This window comes from Poecilia formosa, unplaced genomic scaffold (genome assembly GCF_000485575.1).
Source record: "Poecilia formosa unplaced genomic scaffold, Poecilia_formosa-5.1.2 Scaffold54, whole genome shotgun sequence".
Lineage (NCBI taxonomy): Eukaryota > Metazoa > Chordata > Actinopteri > Cyprinodontiformes > Poeciliidae > Poecilia > Poecilia formosa.
This window is the reverse complement of record NW_006799993.1, coordinates 1519794-1542503: the sequence shown is the minus strand read 5'-3', so window position 1 is coordinate 1542503 and position 22710 is coordinate 1519794.

Sequence of the window (22710 nt, the reverse complement as noted above, 5' to 3'; positions counted from 1 at the left end):
AAAGACAACAGTAAAAGTCAGAGTTATGTTTATTAGTGGAAGTAAGAGCATTTCCACAGGCGCTGTGAGAAGAGAACTCAAGAGATTGGGACTGTGCAGCTGTGTAGCTTTAAGAAAACCACTAATCAGTGAGGCTAACTGGAGAAATAGGCTTCAGTTTGCAAGTGAGCATAACGATTGGACTCTGGAGCAACGGAAGAAGGTCATGTGGTCTGATGACTCTGATCTTTTCATGATCCAATTCTTTAACTTGATGGCAAGGCAGCTCTGTATTTATACAACTTAAATCTTAAAAATCCAAAGAGGAAAATCATGTGCTTCTTTAAAACCCAAATATCACACAGTACAGACCGGTCACTGTCTCATGTATGCTCCTCCTGTGCTGCTTTGTGCATTGGGTGGTCTCAGACAGATGCTGGGGGTCAGGCTGGAGAACCACAAGGTATGCCGGGGTCAATGGACTGCAATGGTCAAATTGGATGTACAAATATGGAGGGAATTAATCTTCTCTGTAATGACTCTGGGAATCTTGGGAGCTGGCATGGACCCAGACATCAATTCCAGCAATATCTATTATTATTGGAGTTTAACATTAGATAATTTTCAAAGAACAAAGAAAAGGTTAAGATTTTGAGCAACATACAGACAACAGACGGGCTAATGCATTAAATTATTTATGCTTGACACTGACTTTAAATAATAATTGATTTGCGACTAAATGAGAGGCTGATTTTTTTTTTTTTTCTCCCTTCGTGGAGCTCTGACAGGATAATCAGTTATCCGCTTCTCTGAGACGATCCTGAAATATTCATATGAACCCACCGGGGCATGTCTATTGTTTCCGGCTGATAAATGCTGCAGCCATCTCAGGTCATTATTAGTGGACGGCAGGTCATAACCTCGAACCTTCCTTGTTAGAGACTCATCTCCATAACAGCCTCACCTCATGAAACTTGAACATGACCCATTGGCCCTAAAGTGAGAGGTCAGAGGTCAAGTAAGCAGACATTAGAGCAACTTCCTGGTTATCTGTAATCAGTCTGACCTTATTTTGTCCCACGTTTTCTAATTAGGACAAGAAACGATGGTAGAGCCAACACGGCCGCCTCCTGTCATGCTAACATATTGGTCATCATTTAAATCACAACTGGGACGTCAAAGAAAACATGACCCATTAATTAGGCTAAAAGCAGTTTATTATCTTCTTTGTTTGCAGACATGTTCTGACTTCCACGATTTTATGCTCTTTGTATAAAAAACCAAAGGTACCAACTGTTTATTTTCTGATCGCTGCTCCAGCCTGCTGCTGTCATTTCAAATTCTCTGTCACTGGACACTTAAAGCAGGGCATTTGAAATAGTACTGCTTTATTTCTGTACAAAGCAAGAATTGATAAGTTTAATAATTATTACACAATGTTCTCTAATTTTATATTCAAAGGACTGCAGGATAATTTTATTTCTGTCTTCCTTCACTGAAGTTAAGAATTAACTAGTTGCTCAGCTACACGTTTTTCGTCATTTAATAGACAAATCCCCACTTTTTAGCTATTTGGACCTTATTTGTTGTAACATTTCCAAGATGTTCTTAATTTACAATTCTAAACTTTGTTCTTTCCAAAGCTTGTTTTACTGTTTGCTTCTACTTATGCATTATGGTGGACTTTTAATTGTTTTTATTCTTCGTTGGTTTCCCTGGTTTCTCTGGGATGCTGCTAAGCTGCAGAATCCGCCTGCAAAGTTTTGAAGGTTGTATTCAACCAATCAGTCCACAGGAGAGATGACAGAGAAAGTGTTGAAGATGGTCACAGTACATTTAAAATAGAAAATGGCACGGGGTCATCAAAATTGCTGAAGTCGATTTGTTCATTGTCCCAGACCCGAATTTAGTAGAATATTCCAGGGAAAATGATCCTCGCTGAGGAAGAACTGATCGCTGTGATGTCTCTGCACGGGACAGGGTTTAACGTCTGTCTGGAGCACCATGTGGGGGAATGTCATGTTCAAAGACACATGGATCAATCTGTTAATAAATAGCACTTTATAAATCTGCGAGCCTCTCTCTCTCTCTCCATACATACTAATATTTCTAATGTCTGTCCACCTTCACTCTGCTCCAGGTGAATCACGTTCCTTTTGAAACGTCCTTGCTCAACATAATTTACTTTTTACTTCTATAATAATTTGGGGGCTTTCTTTGTTAAGATGCTAGACTGCAGACAATCAGATATATCAGTCAATAGTTTGTGATACGAAGGTGAATTTAATCGATCATTTCTGAGCCAAGGTGAATCATGCACACAGATGCATTGCTGTTTCATCTTTGTGCATTGTTTTTTTTATTTTTTATTTGTTTTTACTAATTCATTCCAATGCTTCCAGTAACTAATACAATTTTATATTAATTCTAAAGAATATGCATTAAATTATTGTTATTTCTTCTGTTTTTTGTAATAATTTCACAAAAAACTGGTTTAGGGATGAACAACCTTAACAGGTTTGTTTTTTTATAGATTTAGAGATTAAAATTTTGTGTTGAAAAAATCAAGTTAAACATTCACCTTTTTGAGATTATGTGTTGCACCTGCACTCCATTCTCAACCTGTTTGTGCTCATATCTCACTGTCTGCATTACATGTGTTCAGTTTCAGTGCATCCCCAACACTGATGTTTCTCCATGTATAAGTGAAAGTGTCAAAACACTCTTGGCCCCCTGCAGAGGCAGCATGAATGTTTGCATCGCGTTGCGTTTGTGTGTGTGTGCGTGTGCATAAGATGCAGCCTCCGGCTATTGGTCCCACAAATGCTCCCTCCTCCTCCTTCTAACCCTGAATTTCCATGCAGACGTGACCCCTGATGACCCTCTCACTGCACGTCAAAATTGGGTCAGAGAGGGGCGGGAGGGGTGTGTTGTCAGCCAGAGGATGTGTGTGTAAAGACAATGTTTGTGTGAGTGTTTAGGTGGGATTTCTGGACGAAATCAGAAGGTTAAAATTGCAGTGCATATGCTGTGGCAGGGTAATGGCCCCAGGCTCTGTCTCTCTCCGAGTCCTGCTCCCTGGGTACAGCCAGAACAAATGAACAATTCATCATCAGCTGTTGTCCTCCAGGCCCAGACCCAGGTGACTGCGCAACTGGCCTCATCCTCGTCACAGTGGCAGCTGGCCGCGGCTGGGGGAGCAGAGCGCAGGGACGCGGAGCTCCTGAAGCACCTTAGTCCTCTGATTAAAACTGTTTGTGCTGCACAAAATATTTCAGATAAATCCTGATCAGTCCTGCATATACTTTTGAAAAAAAAATATCAGAAGCTATGAGTATGAGAAATATGTTTAATATACTATTGACCATACAATGTTACCAACGATAGTCAAATCTTAAAGTTGAATAACAAACCTTCATGGTCTTGTTTCTTTATCTTTGCATCCCTGGACACAACTACTCTTTAGTTGCCAAAACATTGACTCTTGTGTGACCTTGCAGGTTGTAACACACACACTGTTTGATCTTTGTTGGACAGAGACTGTACTGAGTTATGAGCACCTCCTCAACTGAGCAGAAAGCTGCAAACAGAGGTTTTCAGGAAACATCCTGATCAGATAAATCAATCTGCTGACTCTGGTTGATCATTTTAGCTACTTGTATATAGGATGCTATTCTTTAAGTCAAAATCCATATCTCATAAAGTTTTGGGCAGGATTGAGCCCTGTGTTTGTTTTACACAAAGTCAAACCTGCGGGCAGTAGTCAGTTGACATAAGGGTCATGAGTCTGGGTGGAAACCGGAGCACCAAGAGAGAACCCACTCATCCACAGGGAGAACATGCACAGTCCATTCATCCAGCTGTCACTGTCCTGCCATATTTGCTGTCCATTAAATAAAATCTAATTCTGAAAACAAGCTATACTGGATGGGTTTTTTTTTAAAAATTACTTTTAACTTGCAGTTGTGATAGATGATCAATTCAGAAAGCATTTCTGAATTGAAGAGCAATTAAATTACATAATGTATGTATGATTTTTGTAAAAGTTATTTTAAGGTTGTTTGCATGTGCAAACAACTCTTATGGTGGATTTTGTACTTAAAATCCGCCCTTGAAACGATGCACTTCTGCAAACTAGAAGAATGCATTTAATCTTTTTCTCCATCTGACTGTTGGTGATGCAGCTGCGCCATGTGGTTAAACAGGAGAAACTGCCCCAGATATGAACACTGTCTGCACATGAACCACATATTGGTCTGACAAATTTGTCACATGCTCTTTGCTATAGATGGAAAAGTTGAGGAGCAGTTAGGCCTGCACTTATTTCCAAAAGACCACTGAGTTGAGTATCAGTGCATGATTTCCCCTTTGGGTAACACGGTATAAAGACCAGCAACTTGCCTTACTGTCTCCACGGCAGCCCAAGAAAACCTTCCTCCCCGAGTGAAAAATGCTGCAGCAGCCACAGTTGGTCTTGTGGCTTAATCATCAAATAGAAATAATATCAGTTACATGGGTGTGTGGAACCCCTGCCTGAGGCTTTGATAGGTGAGAGCGTCAGCGTCTCCATCTCCAGACCAGAGCTCAGGGGAATTCTCACCAAACCTCCCACGTAGAGAGACATGCTCACACTGCTCTGTACAGGAGGACAGAGTGTGAAGAGAGTAACAAGAACATTTGCAAGAGAAAAAGGGGACGAGACTAGAGAAAGTATATGGAAATGTGTGAGGAAAAAAGGCGCGAGACTGAGCCGAGGCTCCCCTATTGTTTTCTCATTAGTGAGCTGTATATGTGACTCTGGATTCAAGCTGTTTCTGAGCAAGGCGCGCACCATCAGTATGCAAGGCCTATAGAGACGAGCAGCTTAGTGCTTATTATTGCAATGACACCTAGCAGGTAAGTTTTGAATATGCATGAAACGAATATCACACTTTTCTAGTTTTATTATTATCATTTGTGAAAGAGTTCAACAGGCAACCTCATTCTGCAAAGTTGTGAAATCAAACATAAATCCAGGATTCACATGAGCACGGAGCACTGAGATTGAAGGTCAGTAGGCGTCCTATGATGTTTCTTAATTTCAATCACAACATGAGCGGCTCTGCAGGTATATTTACTTTCATTTCCAAGACAGTTTATTATGACAAATGTCACAATAAAGAGATAATTAAATCTTTATCATTGTAGGATAAAACAATGAATATGCTGTCATTTTGTTCACGTGTAGATAATATTGCTTGCATAATCCAGCTCTGATGGAGTGGAGAAAATGTCTGGATTTATTTTGTGCCTAAAATAAAAAGGTTTTTGGACAACCATTGGGAGCTACTTGGATGAATCCTTTCTTCGGTGTTCTCCCGAGTTCTTCACGGAAAAGCTGAATTTGACACATGACACATATTTGGACTCTATTAATAAGAAAACGTCTGATTGGAGGAGGTTACGATGGAATTTATTTAGGAGTATCAGAGTAAATGAGTGTAAACACAAATGCCTTCAAATACAATTTTTTTTAAAGTTTCAAAACCACATATGTCTTTTCATTTCACTATACCTTGCATTGTGTTGGTGTGTTACATAAAACTTAATACATTAATGTTTGTGGTGGTGTTGTGGTATGTTGCTGTAAAGTTTAGTTTGTTTTAATTATTTTACAAATCCCTCTACTTGTTTAGATAATTAATGTGAGCAAAGTTAAACTGGAGCTCCACTTAATTGAATGCACTGCAGCCTGAAATGCAAAAAATAATTGTTGACTGAGAACCATAGAACTTTTCTAACCAGATTGTTGGACTTTTTTCTGGCTTTTTTGTACAGCGAATTTCAAGAATATTGGAACAGAATGCACCTCCTCTTGGGACAAACGTTTCTTCAGAAATATCCCACTCTTTAACGATTTTTACTTCGGAGCTGCTGACATCACAGTTTACCCGAGACGTTCTGTAATATTTGTCACCATTATAACTTCTTGTGTGAATTGCAAAAGCCTACAGAGACATATGCATGCACTCCTGCAAAACCAATGACCACTGTCAAGATAATTGCACTCCGTATTTTCCGTTGAGTTGTGATGCATTACGGTAAAAATGTCAGAGTAGTTGAAGGCAGCATGTCATCATCCCTGGAGAGTTTGTCCTTTCATACAACATCTTAACCTTTATGTGAACAGAGACAGAGCTGTGATGTGTAAAGTCACTTCAGTCCACGTCTTAGAGTATGAAAGTGTTGCTGTAATCAGCATCAGCGAGTATCAGTCAGCAGATCCCTTACAGGCTATTCTTCCCCATCCTGCTACTCTCCGGTACTTGCATCTTTTAAATCCGTCCTCCTTCATCTCTGTCCGTCCCACGAGGGAGCCTGTTGTTTACCATGAAAAGGAGAAATCATATTTGAAGGGGGGGGGGGGGGCTTATAGTCAAGGCCGAGCGCTCCCCCGAGGAGGAGCCTATTACAACAGTAAGAGTGGATTAATTAGAGAGCGTCTCAGCAGAGCCGGGCTGAGAGCCGGGCTCGGTCAAAGGGGAGGCATTAATCGCCTCTCTTCACACAGGTAACAGCCTCGGCCCCGGGGGCCCCAGTGGCCCAGCCAATTAATAAGGCCGGAGGTACAAGCCCACCCCGCCACTTTATCGCTCTCTGCCCTCCAGACATTTTATGAAGAGCAGGAGTGTATGGCAGAGTTTTTATTTCACCTTTATTAAAGCTTGGCTCAAGCGCTGCAGGAGGAGAGAGACGTTTACAGTTTGTTAAACAGCCTGTACTTATGGAGCGTCATTATGACTGGAGCTTTAAGAAGAAACAGAAGTGCTCAAACGTAAAGATTCTCAAAGTTTATCTTTTTTTTCTATCTTATAGTGGAATTTTTTATTATTGTCTGGATTGCTCTGTTTCATTGACGTATTTTCCAAAAATGCAGATTTGGATTTACAACAGCTACAGTCTCCTTTTTAGGTGTGAAATTTACTTTAGGCAAAATGATTTACGCTTTTATTTCCACAAAGTGTGCAACATATAGTATATCTCAATATAGATTTCTTGGTTTTAGGTTAAACATCTTTTTGAAATCAAGGGCCAAAGAAATTGGAGCCCACTGATCCATATTCAGCTTTATGGTGTGAGCTTCTTGGAGACTAATGTTTTTATGTCTTTATCACAAAGCAAAAATCCATCTTTCCTCTAATGGGCTGTTGCTAGATATCTGTCAACCTGACAAGGGGCAGTGTGCTTCAAATTATCTATGTCACCTGGTCATACAAACCCAAATCAAAGGGTTAAATCACCTCTTTAGCATGCGGACAAGGTATACTGTGTTCTCCTAATGAGCTAATTATTTGAGTCAGACGTCCTGAAGTAGTTGGTGGAAACCAGCCCTCATGGAACTTAGTTTGAGATATACATATAAATATATATGTATATGGATATCGAACACTTGGATGACCTCCACTGCTGTTTAGCCTGACCGAGAGGCTTGAAACACGACTCGGCTGTGTTTGTTGTCCACTTCGGTGTTGTTTTCACGTTTGTCTCTGAAGACCCAGAGTCACATTGAAGTCCATAAAGATTTTTAAAACAAAGCTTAGAACTGATCGGTGAGCTCCAACTCTTTTTGCTTTTGAAAGTTCGGAGTTTTTTTTTTCTATAGATGAGAAGGAATTTTGTCCCTCTGTTCTTTTGCAGAATTGTTTCATTTCAGTCACATTGGAGGGTTTCAAGCATGAACAGCTTGTTTGAGGTCATTCCATTGTGTCTCAGATGGATTCAAGTTGCGCCCTGACTTCAAAACCTTATTACGTTTGCTCCATTCAGAGTTGATAGCCTACTGCATATCTAGCGTAAGGTCATAAAATGTTTGCTGGTCATTTTCATTCAAGATGTTTTAACAGAATTCATGCTTCTGTTGAAGTACAGCTGGTTGTCCAGGTCCTGTGAAATCAAAACACCCCAATACTGTTACTCCACCACCTCTTTGTTTGATTATCAGGATGATGATGATGATGATGATGATGATGAAAAAAGTGAATCATTTCCTCAACGAAAAATGTTGACCAACCTGCTGCATCAAATATGAAATACAACAAGTAAATAAGCAATGAGATAAATAACAAATACATAAATAAGTATATATTTTTTAAAGGCAAAAATGTCTTGCTCCACTTGAGCACAGGTGTTTCACATTCTGCTAATTAAGACCCATTGACTTACTGTTGAAGGTCTTCCTCCTTTGTATTTCAGCCCTTTGTTTTCTCACATTTACTTCCACTGTGTACTTGCTTTAAACTGTATCTTATTATCTAAGTCTATAAGTTCCTCAGTTAATTCATTATAAAACCATGTCACCTGCATGTGTCAACCTTCGTATGTTTAGGTCTTTCTTTTTAATAACAATCCTTGAAGATGACAATAGGTGTCCAACACATCGTCTCCCTGGGGTGAAACTATGTGACATGGAAACCCGTTTATTTTAGCCTCTCATTAAACTGGTAATGAAAATTTAACTCATACAAAAAAATTGTGTGTTCATATAAATTTACAACAGTAATTAACATCTTAAAAAAAAATCTTCACTGGAACCGAGACAAACAAGGAAGGAAGGGTACAAAAAAGGCCCAAGGCCTTCTGTTGGAGAAACGGAGCAAAGATTGGCATTTTGGGGGTTCAAATATCAAATGCTACCTACTACACACTATCTACCAGCCAGGTGGTTATTTGGGAGGCATAAGATGAAAAAACCCTTTTTATTCTATCATTACAAATGTGAATATACAGAGTTTTCTAAATTTTACCAAATTATGTACATACATTTTTGGGCTAAAAGTGTTTAACTCTGTTTACAGATTATCCTTCTGACATAATTCTGGAATTTTAAAACAACTGGAGGTCTTTGTTGTCCAAACCTTATTGTGATGACAGCAGGTTGATCTGCAGGTTGATCTGCAAGCCTTCTGTAATTGCCAAACTTTTTTTTTTTTTACTCTGGAATGAAGGCATTTTTTTCTCCTTTTGTTTCTATCAATTTTCTTTTGCTTGGAGGAAAAATCAATGTCCCTGTCCACTCCTCCACGCGTGTTTCTGTGTGGCAGGAGAACATGGTGACAGGATTTAATTTTACCTTTCAAAATATGAACAACTCTCCTCCTTTTAGTTATATTGATTGTGTTGCTGACTGTGTGATTGTGGAGGAAGTACATAAAAAAGAAATCATCAAACAGAAAGAAAAGCTGAAATCATCAGTAATGAAACTTTACTTGGTGTAAACTGCCAAAACCTAAACATGGCTGAAGTGCAAGAATAATAAAAAAGATGTACATTTCCACAGTTTCACAATCAAATAAAATTTCCTCATCTATTTGTTGTTATATGATAAAAGTGATTCTCACGTGCATCCTTTTTTTTTTTTTTATAAAGTTGAATCTTTTTAGCACTGAGACAAACCTGTGCACTCCTAGCATTTAGCATGCACTTGCTTGCCAAATTTCCATTCCCTCCTCATCCTCCTCCTCTTCTGTCTCTTCCTCCCTCATGACTTTCATTAAAGACTGCGGGGCCTCCTGCTGAGCGCAGAGCAGGCAGACGGGCAGGCAATAAGACAGGCAAAACAGAGCCACTGTGGGTTAGCTGCACAGATCTGAAGCCAGCTTCAACTCTTCATGCCAGTAATCTATAAAGAGGAGCAGGGAAGGAGAAGGAAGGAGGGGACGTGTGTATGACGGGGGTTGGGGGGGCTGCTGCAGGAATAAGGAGGTCGTGGGATGAAGAGAAGTGTTTCCATATGGTAATGAAAAGCATGAATACCTGGAGGAGAGCCACTAATCTTTGGCTGAGAGGTGCAGCATTTTTAGATGATAATAGCAGCAGAGCTGCAGGCAGAAGCAGCTCTTGGACAACCTCAGCTCAGAAAACTGGGAAAATCCAAAACATTGTTCACCAAACAGCCATTTAGCCATTGCATTGGCCAATGAAACATGAGTGCTTACGACAAATGAAGGGCACCGGTTACATAACTTGTGCCCTGCAAACAAACACCTGACAGATAAAGACATTGTCCAGGCTGTCTCTTCAACATTTTAACAAATCTAATGTTGGGACTATTTACCAACTTCTAATACCAGCTAAATTGATCTGATGAAGATACTAAAGAAGTGTTTGTCGATGAGCTAAATGTTCCCACATTTGGAAAATGGAGGAACATTGAAACACCAAGAGCAAAACTCGCAGATGTGTTTTATGAGGGTGGCAGCATCATGTTTTGCTGCAGGAGGGACTGGTGCATTTAACAAAATAGGTGGCATCATGAGGAAAAACATTATGAATATGATTAAATACAGGGTTTTAGACTAAAATAAACATTTTTTTTAAAAATAAATCTCCTTTATGGTAATCATGTATACTACATTTTCACATCTTTACTTCCCTAAAAGTGATGCAACAATCAGTTACATTTTTAAACAATCAACATTATCCCCCCCGCCCCCCAAGAACTTCAGATTTTGTTTAGGTTCTTTTATTATCTCCTGGATGAGTTTTTGTTAACCTTTAGGACTGCAGACCTTTTAAATGCCTGTCTTTAGGTCTAGATTTATAGAAAGTAGAGACACTGGTCAGTGATGTAGCATCTTCCCAAAGCCTTGTGTTGAGATTAGACTCTTCTGGAATAACCTTTAAAAAACATCCACTGTGAAATAATTGGAAACATGTTCTGTTTCTGATTCTAATTCTCCCTCATAATCAGTGTCATCTCTACTCATGTATCATGTTGCATCATACCTTCACTGTCCTGCTCAGTGAAGCTGGCATGCATGGCTGAGCTTAAGTAAGCATTGCTTTTGATTCCTACAGTGGAAATGCTCTTTGCTAACCCTTTAAACCTTTTGTGTTTTTTTTTAATGCTCTGAATCTTGGTAGGTTTAGTCTGAGAAGAACTATGAAACCTCTGGGTTGTACGCTGGGGGAAGGACAAGAGAAGGATCCATGTTTTATAATAACATTTTTATAACTTAACCCAATAAGTTAATCATGCTCTATAGCAGGGGTCACCAACTCCAGTCCTCGAGGGCCACCATCCTGTAACGTTTAGATGCGTCTCTGCTCAAACACACCTGGATCAAATAAGCTGCTCGTTTTCAGCCTATTGCAGAGAGGAATGAATGCTGGTGAGGGAATTCAGACATTTTGGAGCAGAGGTGAATCTACAGGTTGCAGGATGGTAGCCCTTGAGGACTGGAGTTGGTGACCCCTGCTCTATAGTATACAAATTTTCATAGATGTCTGCCTATGACCTAACACTCAACTCATGTGACCTCTGGAAAAAATAAATATATAAGTGAAATTGCACTTATATAACATAAGTAAGTTTTCACCATGCCTATTTATGCCAGAGTACAGCAATTTAATCAAAAATCATTTTTGTTCGAAAGGTTAATTGGATTACCCAACCTTCACCTGGTTTCTGTGTCAGTGTTCCTCTTTGAAGCAACACCATCAGTTGCTTCTTTGTACTTAAGCAACCCTTTCATGCCACAGGCTGCGAATCATGACCATAAAGCTTCATACATAGCAGCATTATGCTATGAGTCACTGGTAACAGCATGGACAGTATTTTATCACCATCAGAAGCAGTGCTTCAGTGTCAAACTCCACACAGAAAAGTGGAAATGGCAGTGGAGGGTCTTTTGCATTAGCAGCAGCAGCTCATCAGCCCAGTGGGCCTCTGTCAAACCGCCTCGGCCTCCCTCCAGCAGCAGAAATGTCAGCACAAAGCGTTCAGCTTGTTCCTGCTCTCAGGGCCTTTCCCTCCGTCGTGCAGACAGCTGCAGGGTAACTCGAGCAGCCTGCTGCCTGATTCCGCCATGCCTCCAAATGCTATCACACAGCCGATTGCTCCCACAGGCCAGTGCAAAGGGAGGAGGATCGAAAAGTCAAAGAATGACAGACTATTGCAGGCATTAGTACAGCTACAAAATGTGTTTTCTCAGACACAATCACGTAAAAATTAGGATGAAGTCCCCTTGATAACCAGAATTTTACCCTAACCTGAGGCTAACCTGAGAGCTCAGACAAGCACACACACCAAACTCATTCAAAGTGTTAAAAAACACCAAAGTGTTCATCTGCTGATTTCATCCCAAGTCACCCGTTAAGGAGAAGAGTTTGGAGAATTTGATCACCAAATAAAAACTCAGAGTTACAAGAACATAAAAAAAAATCACTTATTCATTTAGGAAGGCGCAAGTTCAGATAATATTCCGTAATAAGATTTTGTGCGAGATGAGGAACACTGAGCTGAACAAATTGTGGTAAAATGGAGAACACAACTACAGAATAATAAAGTCTAATATGTCCAGTGCTTTGTTGTAAGTGTTAAATTACCTGCAAAATTAGGATGGAAATTATTCTATTTTTTTTTCACTAAATTTTTTAAGATACGAACAAAAAATAAGCAGCATAAATATAGAAATAAGTTTTAAATGTATTCATTCTTTCAGTAAAAGGAAAGAAAGCCATCCAGATCAGGCCCTATGTGTGTTTAAATAGGCAATAATCAGATGAAATTAAACTCAGCTCTCTAAAAAGTATTCATCTTTGATTTATACTTTTTCAGTTGTGACAACTTTTTAATATGCCCACTTAAAAAGTTGATCAAATTGTGTGTGCTTACAGTGCTAACTGTGTAGAATAGAATAGAATAGAATAGAATAGAATAGAATAGAATGGAATAGAAAAGAAAAGAAATATCTTCCCACACTAGGGAAATTCAGGTGTAACAGCAGTGTTGAGGTATGCTCCACAGAGTATCAAAAATATATAAAATATATAAAAAAACAACATGACAGGAAGGTGTTGCTGAAACATTACTCACTAAAAGCATGTTTTCTACACCAGATAGGGATGTAATGTTTTACATGAATTACAAGAAATGTTTTATATAATTCAGACAGAAATTCCCCAAAGGCAAACCATTTGATTTTTGCAACCATATGGTACCCTATTGTGCACAATATTTATCTGAATCACCTGAACACGTTTCAAGCTTTCCTCAGTCTGATTCGATTGACTCGTTGAGTCCATAAAATCATGAAGTCAGCTCCTCAGCACTGATTTTGCCATTAGCAGTCTTCTTATCTGCATCTGTGGGAATAAATCAAAGGAACTGAAGGTCTGAGAGTATGTTATGTGAAAGAGTTTAAGCCATCTTGGTCTGAGGCATCAACTAATTCCCTTTAACATCATAATATTAACCCTGCAGCTGCCCGGTCGAAGCTCCTGTGTCCCCAGGAACTTCTGCAGCCTGGAGCCAAATGATTCGTTCAATCAGAATAGTCTCCCTTGATCAAAGTACAGGCATATTCCACTGGCCAAAAATATTCTGTTGCATGCTGACCTATGCACTAATTAGCAAACACTTCCCCTCCACAGAAAGGCTGTCTCAGGGTGACGACTTCTGAAAGTGAACGCGCAGTGGAACCTCTGATCTCAACATTTCGGAGACATCCTGTTGGGCTGCAAAATTAAACCACTGGAAGTTGGGGTCAAAAGGAGTTTCTTTCAACCTGCCAGGAGAGATTAAGACTAAATGAGTGAAGATTTTAAAAAAAGTATGATAGAATCTTCAGTAAATGGTGAGTTAAGCATTCTGAAAAAGCCAAAAATACATTGTAAAGAAGGAATAAGTAAGAAATAGTGTAGAAAGTGGCTGAACATTTGGCCTCTGTCACTTCTATTTAAATGTCCATCAGATAAAAATCCATAGACAAAGAGGTTTAGAGGCATTTCTCCAGCAAAGTGCTCCCTGTTCTGCATCTTAACTGCTCCACTGTGCAGTCAACTCGTCACAGAGGCAGCTCACAATCAATCGGACTGTTGATGACTTTAGCCTGCAGATTAGCCTGACTTTCCTTCCAAACAAAGAGGGGCAGCTGTCAGTTTGACTGCCGGGAAAGAGTGACCAGACCAAAGTCAATGCTGAAGGAGGTCGGGCTGGATGCAGGGATAGATGGAGGAATGAATAGCTGATAGGAGGGCTTCAGGTTTGGCCATCACTCTGCCCCGATGTTTATTTAGTTACTGTTCTTGTATTGGTTGTGTATCAGGTGGCGTTGTTGCGGCATGGCTCCCAGGATCTGACCGCTGAGTGAAGACGTCAGTCAGTGGACACTGACGGCAGCGGAGAAGAGCTTGGAGGGACAGAAAGACAGATGAAAGGATGGACTCTGACCTTCCCCCTATCCGTTCAATTCCCCCCGAATAGTTTCACAAAACCAGCACAAAGTGATTGGTGATTCACCAGAGGTTTATGCCCTGAACACTACACATGGAGGGTACGGTGGCCAAATCAGGGAATCAAGCTGTGATCTTTGTCAGTCAGATATCTGAGAGAAACAAAACTAAAAAACTAAAACTAAACTAAAAAAATGAGTGAAGTGAGCAGATGAGCACAGATAAATAAAACCATGAAATAAGCTATTTTGACACAACGATCTAAAGGGTTGTATCTGTATCACACATAATAAATAAAATAAAAAAAATTGATTTTCTTGCGGAATATAGAGCAGTCACTGTTTTATTGGTGTTGAAATGTTTGCATTACCTTAAAGCAAAATACACTTGTTGGCCAATTTGTTAGACAGATAAACCTAATTGCTTTTTTTTTTTTTTTTGCAATCACAGCAGCACTGCCTAAACAACTTGACAATTCTGAAGTTTAAACCGAACTTCATAATTTTGGAGACAGGAGATTCAAGTAACTTTGAACATTGTATGGTTGTTGGTGCCTGACAGGCTGGTCTGAGTATTTCAGAAACTACTGATTTACTGGGATTTTCACACACTCTCAGATTTTGGTCTTGCTTTCAAGAATCCTCGTGAGCTCAGTCATTTAATGGGATCCAGATTGAAGTGGGTGTCACCGTCAGATTCCATGAAGTTAGGAAACCAAGAAGCCTGGGTTCTTCTTCTGCCAAATTGGGCAGCCAAACTGCACCAACTCAGCAGAGCTCTTCGGATACCATAACCTGATCCAACCCCACCACTGGTTTAGGAGAGTTAGGAATTGCATTTCAACTTGTAATTTGTTAAAGGAGTTCCAGTTCAGCTGTTTTAAACACCCACCCACACACTATTCGGCATCAACATGCAAAAGCTTTTAAACGTGAATCATGGCAAAAAAAAGTGAAGATGGAAGAGGACAATGACACAGATGAACTCAGAAGGTTGTGTGGGGACACATTTTTTTCATTCTTAATTCTTTCTGTCTGGTATCCTAATTATTCTTTTATGCAACTTTTAGTATAATTTATGTTTTTTGTGTGCACATTGGAAAGGTTTTTTCTGACGGTTTTAGGCAGAGATTATTGGAGCAAAAGGTGGTGGTACTGTGTGTTTTCCAGATACATGGTACAAGTATCTATGTTACCTTCTGTTATAAAAATACTGCACACATCACAAAACATCGCGTAAAAGAAAACCGACTTTCCAATTTGACACCTCAAAATAGACTTGTAGGTCTATTTTGAAGTCCCAGATTCACCAATCTGGGACTTCAATTTTTTTGTGGTGGAGAATTGAAAGGAATAACACAACTTTAATACGGCAGCAGGTTACTTTTTTTTTTTTTCAGAAAACACATGACTAATTGCTTTTGTACCATCTTGAACACACTGTCATGTACATAAGAAGTGATTCTTAATTGACGGCACTGCAGACATAAATTTTTGTTCAATAATGACAGAGCTGAAAGTGCTTCTTCCATCAAGATGAGCTAGAAGTGATGGGAGGAGGACAACGACAAGGCAAGGGACATTCAGGAGACATGAAACCAGTCTTTGTCTGAGGTTTAACAGGACAGAGTAAATGTAAGCGTGTCGGGCACGAGAATAAAAACCCCAGAACTCTTCCTGCTATGCTCTACAGCTGCACTGACAATGTCTACTGTCATGCTGTCTGCTGATAGCAACATTACCACAGAATAAAAGCTAACAAATTAATGTTGCATCCATTCTTCTGCTTCATGTGGAGAAGCACCTCTGTTTTCAGTTTCTGACCGCATCTCTATGACATTGCCATCCACCCAAAAGCTAAAGCCTTTTTCAGCTTCTTGCTTCCAGGATTTTGATTATTATTCATAGCTGAGGCCCACAGGATTCTAGATGGAATCATAAATGGAGAACTCAAAATGTCAGTTCAGTTACTTTCCCACCACAACAGACAATCTATCACTCAGAAACAAGATAGCAAATATAGTCCCCTGGAAAAGGGACTATATACAAATATGTCCCACACTTTTCAGATTTTTGTTTGTTAAAAGAAAGATCTTCCACTTCATAATTATGCTTGATCTTATATGATGCTAGGGTTTGGATAACCCCCTGTTCCTTTCATTATTTTATTTCCTGAATCCTGTGGATCTAAGCAGACAGGGGTACCTCAGATGATGCTTCAATTTATTTGCCCTGCTCTTTCGTGGAAGAAACAAATGATTTGTTTGTTTCTGTGTGCTTGCATGTGCAGCCAAAGCAGCTTTAGAGAGACTTTTCCCGCCTCCTATTGTTACTCCAGAGCCTCTTAATAAAGCATCAGTTAAAAAGTGAATGGATCAATTAGGCAATTTATCCAGCTAATCTCTGGCAGGGTCCACCTTTCTGATGCCACCAACAAAGCCAGTGAAAACATTGTTAATGCATCCAAAAAATAAAAGGGGTTGCTTCTGCCTCTTGCTCCCAAATGATTTGGAATAATTTGCTCCTCATTCAGGAGATGGAAGGCAGCCGGGGCTCTCCATCACTGGCAGCCTGCATGAAAGCACTTCGCCACCAACTTTTCCCCAAATATCCCCTCACTGGAATCAGCTAAATGGCGATTAGGCCGGCGCCTTCTGCCAAAACACTCTCCATAATCACAAGGAAGAAGAGGTGCTAGTTTGGATGGGGTCTTAGAGTGACAGCTGTGTGTGTTTGTTTGGCAAATGTATTGTGTGTGTCTGCGTGTGTGTGTGTGTGTGTGGGCAAGCCATTAGGGTGAAATTTGAGTGGTCTTCAGGGAGGTGTGCCATGTGAGGTCCAAAGTGTAAGATGGAAAGAAAACATGGAATATTTAACAGGTTCACAGCTACCTGTGCACATAGATAATGGGCAATTGTGTTGTGTGTATAGCATAACTTCCGTTTAGAGAATATAAATGAGGTGCAACTTGGGCTGCAGCTTACCGTCTGGCTTTTCTTGAACTAGCTCATGAATGGAGGCCTTACACTTTACAATATGTTCTTTAGTTGGCATAGTAGAGACACCTTTTGCATTCACAACGCCAACTGACACACGTTTTATTCACCAATCTGGGATTTTATTTGCCCAATCCGTGAAACTGTGAGCGACATTAAGTTAACTGCATGGGGACCCTCATCCACATCTCCACTAATGGGAGTGTAATCCACGTTCTGACCAGACCTCACACAACCTTCCGGAATGCTATAAATGACCCACATTTCTGCTGTTGGCAGCATCACTAAGCCAGACCCCACAACCCTTTGGTGTAGGAGTACTAAAGTTAAAAACACAAAACGCTTTCAACTAGAAATGTACGTCTGAAAATCTAATAATAAAGCTAATCAAATCATCAAAATCATCAAGAATAACCATCATCAAATGTACATCACATATACTGATCGATATTTCTGTTATTATGACGTAAAGGCAGCTCTTAGCAGATGGGATTTTAGCCTTGATTTAAAGAAACGTATCACTTTGGCGTCTTTGCAGTTTTCTGGACATTTGTTCCAGATTACTAGAGCATTAAACCTGAATGCTGCTTCGCCATGTTTGGTTCTGGTTCAGGGGATGCAGAGTAGACTTGAACCGCGCATTTCCATCATCTTCATGACGAATTGCGCCCATATGTCCAGAATGTTTGAACATATTTTGGTGTTTAGTGTTGCATCGTTTTAGTTCAGAGTAAGTATGTTAATTTTGCGGGTGCTGTGAGTCATGAACTGGTTTGTGCGTAAGTAGCTGGTGAGTGCTGGGCTGCCAGAAGACACTTAAAAAGCTGGCAGTAAAGATGGAAGGGGCCTGTTGAGCATGTGGGCAAACATGAAAAGCTCTGGATTCAAAGTTAATTTTTCCAGACATGATTATTAAAACCCTGTGCCAGTCTGTTTGCATGTGTGTGCCCATATGAGGCCTTGGATGGGCCCCTGTTAGAGCTCCCATGTGAACATAGTCAGTTTGTGTATTACCCTCTCGTATCTGAACACTTGTGTGCGCGTGTGTGTCCACTGCATGTATTTATGAGTGTGTGTTGTGCTTTCTCCATTGCAGTTAATTATGGCCTCTTGTTAGCACCAGTCAGTTTGTCACTTCCTTGCCATTTTAAAGCAGATTTAGAGGTGGGGTGTGAGCGGTTTGGAGAAGGGTGGGTGTCGGGAAGGTTTCAGACACAGCCAGATCAGCACTTTCCAGACAACATGTTCCTCTTTATTCACAATGAGGTTTGGCTGTCTGCAGGCCTGCATGCTTTGGCAGCAACAGCAGCAGCACTGATGGCCTGCAGCAAACAGAAATATGTTGCCTGCCTCCAACATCACTGTAAACATGCACACAGCCACCAGGTGGATAATGTGTCTGTGTGTAAATGCAATAATCCGCTAAGTACAACCTAAAGGATTGAAAAATCTAATCAAATCACTTAGCAAAATGTCAGTTGTACGTCATTACAATAGTTTCTAGAGAAGCCCACATGCCATTAGTTTCAAAACAAACAAAACTGATTGAATGACCTTGCTGATAAGATGATTGAATGCAGGTTTTCAAGTACACATAGTTTCAAGTAAACACAGCTACAAATCTACAAAAAACAGGTTGAACAATACAGAAATCTGCAAATCAGTAGTTGTTTTCTACCTTGATGTTTTTCTCTCTCACATCATTGCGGAGAGACTTTAGTCTAATCTTCTTCCTAATGTTGATTCAGTTCATTGAGTTTTCTGCACAGCGTCTTTGGTGCATTTTAATCATGCTGAAGTCTGAACTTTGACTAGGCCATTACAACATACATTTTTCCCTTTTTTTCCAGACGTTTTTTGGTAGATTTGTTGCTTTGTGTTTTTTTTTTGTTGATGATTCATTTTGGGTAAAGTTTCAGGTGTCAGACACTGGAATTGTGTTAACACTCACTTGTATAACCCAGAATTGGAAATCAACAAAAATAATTTCTTTTATTGAACTGGTCACACTAATAAATAAAGTTTATAAATAATCAAGTCCATTTGATTGATGTCATTTGTCACATTGACACGACAGAAGCAAATTTCCACCATCACAAATTAAAAATAATATTTTTATTTCAAACTGAAGCCATATCTTGTCCAACCTTTAAAGGCTGAAAAAAGCACATATTTCTATCCACCGCTTGACTAAAGAAGCCAGCAGTTGGTGGCATCTTCCCGAGTCGGGTCTGAAATGTCACTGAGTGGTTGAAGAAAAGGGATCTGGAGATTTAAAGTTTAAGCACTTCTCCGAGGATAAATGTACATTTTGACATGGACTCAATTATCCAAGGGGAGCTAATCCCAGAGACCCTTTTAACCTGCCTTATACCTCAGGGCCAGGAATAACAAGTCTGCTGAGTTAGGAAATCAAAGACAGGTAATTAAAATCATAATGGTCCTGGTTAAGATGATTATCATCGGAGCTCCAGATAAGGTAACCTCCAGCAGATTTCCTCACTTTTTAAATATTTATGGAATATGATTAGTCCATGGGGTGAGAGCCGTGGTAAAAGGTTTAAGGATGACTTGCAGATCCAAAGATAGAAAATAAGCATCTTAACATGGTGAGGAAATGAGGATGGAAATGATGTTGAAGGGGAGACAAAGGAACAGAGCGACAGAGTGACCAGGTGTACACACAGATCATACCAAAAACTGTGTGTGAGTGAGTGTGATTGCTTAAGATCCTTTCTCGACCTGATTATCATCTGCACTCTGCCCCGCAGACTCTTTCTCTCTGTGTTAGCTGCCTGCGAACCTGAGCTCTGGCCTTACGGACTCACACCTGCCTCCCCTCCACACACTACTGCATTGTGCAGCACATGCATGGCTGCATTTTGTAAATGTAGTTACAAACGTGCCCGCACATGACTGAAAGTCTTGTTTTCAGTTAGAATTTTTGCCTGTTTGATGGGACACTGACTAATAGCTGGTCAATACAGGAGAAAAGACTTCAACATTTCAGGTTAGATAATATAACTTGGTCTAAAATGTATCATATATGCTTAATTGGTGTGGCGATATTAATGAGAGTCTAAATCAATTTTAGACAAATAAATGTGTGCTGGAAATCTCTGTGCTTGTGTGTGTGTGTGTGTGTGTGTGTGTGTGTGTGGGGGTGTGTGTGTGTGTCATTTGGGTTAACTGCACCACCAACAGGCTGAAAACTGACATCTGTGCTTTTGTTGTCGCCATAAAAAGAGGCAGGCAGAGTATTTCAGTTCCTGCTTCAGGCTGATGTGATCCCAGCCTCAATCATCTATCCATCTCTTTATCCATTCCCCCTTCCTATACACTCCTTTTTGAAGGCCTGCAGTGATTACAGTCTCCATCTGGGCTTGATGCCAAATGCCTCTCAAGTCTAACTGAGTCTGGCCGTGGCAAGCCTGCAACTATCCCCTTCTTATCTGCTTTGGATCTGCAAGGATAACTGGCTTGAAATAGCAGCGGAAGGGGCAAAGAACCCTAAATGCACAAAAAAAGGACCTCCAATGTGCAGTTGTCGCTGACATTAAAGACCACCTTAGCAGTGTATAAGGGAGTGTCAGTCAAACCGTTTTGTACTTACTTTCAGTTTGGATCTAAAGTTGTTGCTTGTACCTCTGAGGCAAAGTTCATGGTTTGACTTTAGCGCTTCTGCTCTGTTCACTTTGTCTGGCATGTCTTAGACCAACAGAGCATCAACGGAGAAATTTTTCATGTAGGACTTTATTTCTAATTGAAACTGCATTGTCTCTATGTGATCTCTAATCTCTATGAAGTGCAGTAGTGCAGAGGGATGATTTGCTCCGAAAATAAAATGTATTCGAAATAATTATTACGTTTGATTTCTGACAACAAATCAATTTAATTGTCTGATAGTGTAGGGAAGGAAAGAAGCTGATGTGGCCTTATCCTGGAATAAAAACCCACTGACCCTTGAGTCTGGATGGCACATGGTTGGAGATCTCCTTCTTAAACTCACTCAGGAATCTATTTTTGACTTTAAGTCCTGTCTGTTTAGCTGGCCAGAAGTCTCCTTTGTCCCCTTTTCTGGTGTCCAGATGTTATCACAGCCAGACGTGACCATCCACCAGCCAGTAACTACTTCTGTTTGACACACAGTGCAGTGGGATGCCAAGACCCTTAGCCCTTTCATGAAGCTCTCGCACTGTGGTCCAGCGGTCACCTCCTCTCTACTTCACTCAGGAACCAGATGGGTTATATGTCATCCAAAATTGCAGTCTTTTTTAGATCCAAGGCCAACGGCATCCTCCAGCTAGCAGGAAGCAAGGCAGTGTGCGCGCACTTTATGTGTGTGTGTGTGTGTGTGTGTTGATGGAGAAGTTGGTCTTTTGTATGAAGCCTTATTTTACACTAAAGGAAATAATATCATATTATCAAGTTGAACAGGGTTTTCGATATTTGGCTGGATTGAGCTTTTGGATCTAAATATCAACGGCATGCAAAGGGTTTGTCAGGAGGTAAACTCCTGGCATGGTCACGTAATTCACGCAGTTCTTGTAAGACTAGTATTAAAAAAATAGTTTATTTTAATCTGCAGGAAAACAAGCCTACTGTTACATTTCTTTTATTTTAAAATGTATGCAGAAAGTACAGGTGTTAAACTTATACCCCAGTTTTAGACTGAATAAAACCATCCCTGTTACTCTACATTTAAATGCGACTCCTGAAGGTCCCATTAACATGCCAAGCCTAAATATACCCCACCAGTTTTATCTGACATGGATAAAAGCTCCCAGCTCACATTTGTCCTTTTCATCGGCCGTTATTTTCCTGCAGACTCATTACGTTGTGCCTTTACTGCACTGTGTGCCCAGATGGCGAGGCGTCTTGCAGTCATAATTCTGTGGTAATCCCTCCTGCACATGGTGCCCTCGCTCCGATAAACACTCTTCCTATTGTTTCCTGGGCTTCCTTCGCATTGCCGGCCCTCATGGCGGCCCTAAGGTTTCGGCGTGTGGAGCTGGACAGGCCTCATGCTGGACGTGTGAGTCTGTGAAAGCTCCTCGCTGCAGGTCAGGGCAATGATGAGATGATTTGCAGCCTGCTGTTTCATCTCCTGAGAAGAGGGAGGCGTACATTCACCTGCACACACAAAACCGTTAGTTCATTGAGAAATTATTGCAGTAACTTACAATTTATTTTTTATTGCATATGGTTGTCTTTTTCTAGAGGATGCTTATCTTAATAATGATATAAAAATAGAAAGAAATGCCCATCAGGCTTGACGCACTAAAAAAAAAAAAAACTTTTTAGGTGACAAAGTATTTTGTAAGCAAATGTGAGAGAACAAATGATGCTTTGCGTGTCGTCTGTATGTTTATGATGGCTCAAAGACATGGCTGTGAGGGTCTAATTAAAAATGTGCAAGGGTTTAGCAGCCTGCCGCTCAGTGCCAGCGTTTGGCAGCTCTCCTGTCAGGCAGCCAGCTGTTAAGTCCTGCCCTGAATTATAGCCAGAGCTACCGCCAGGCA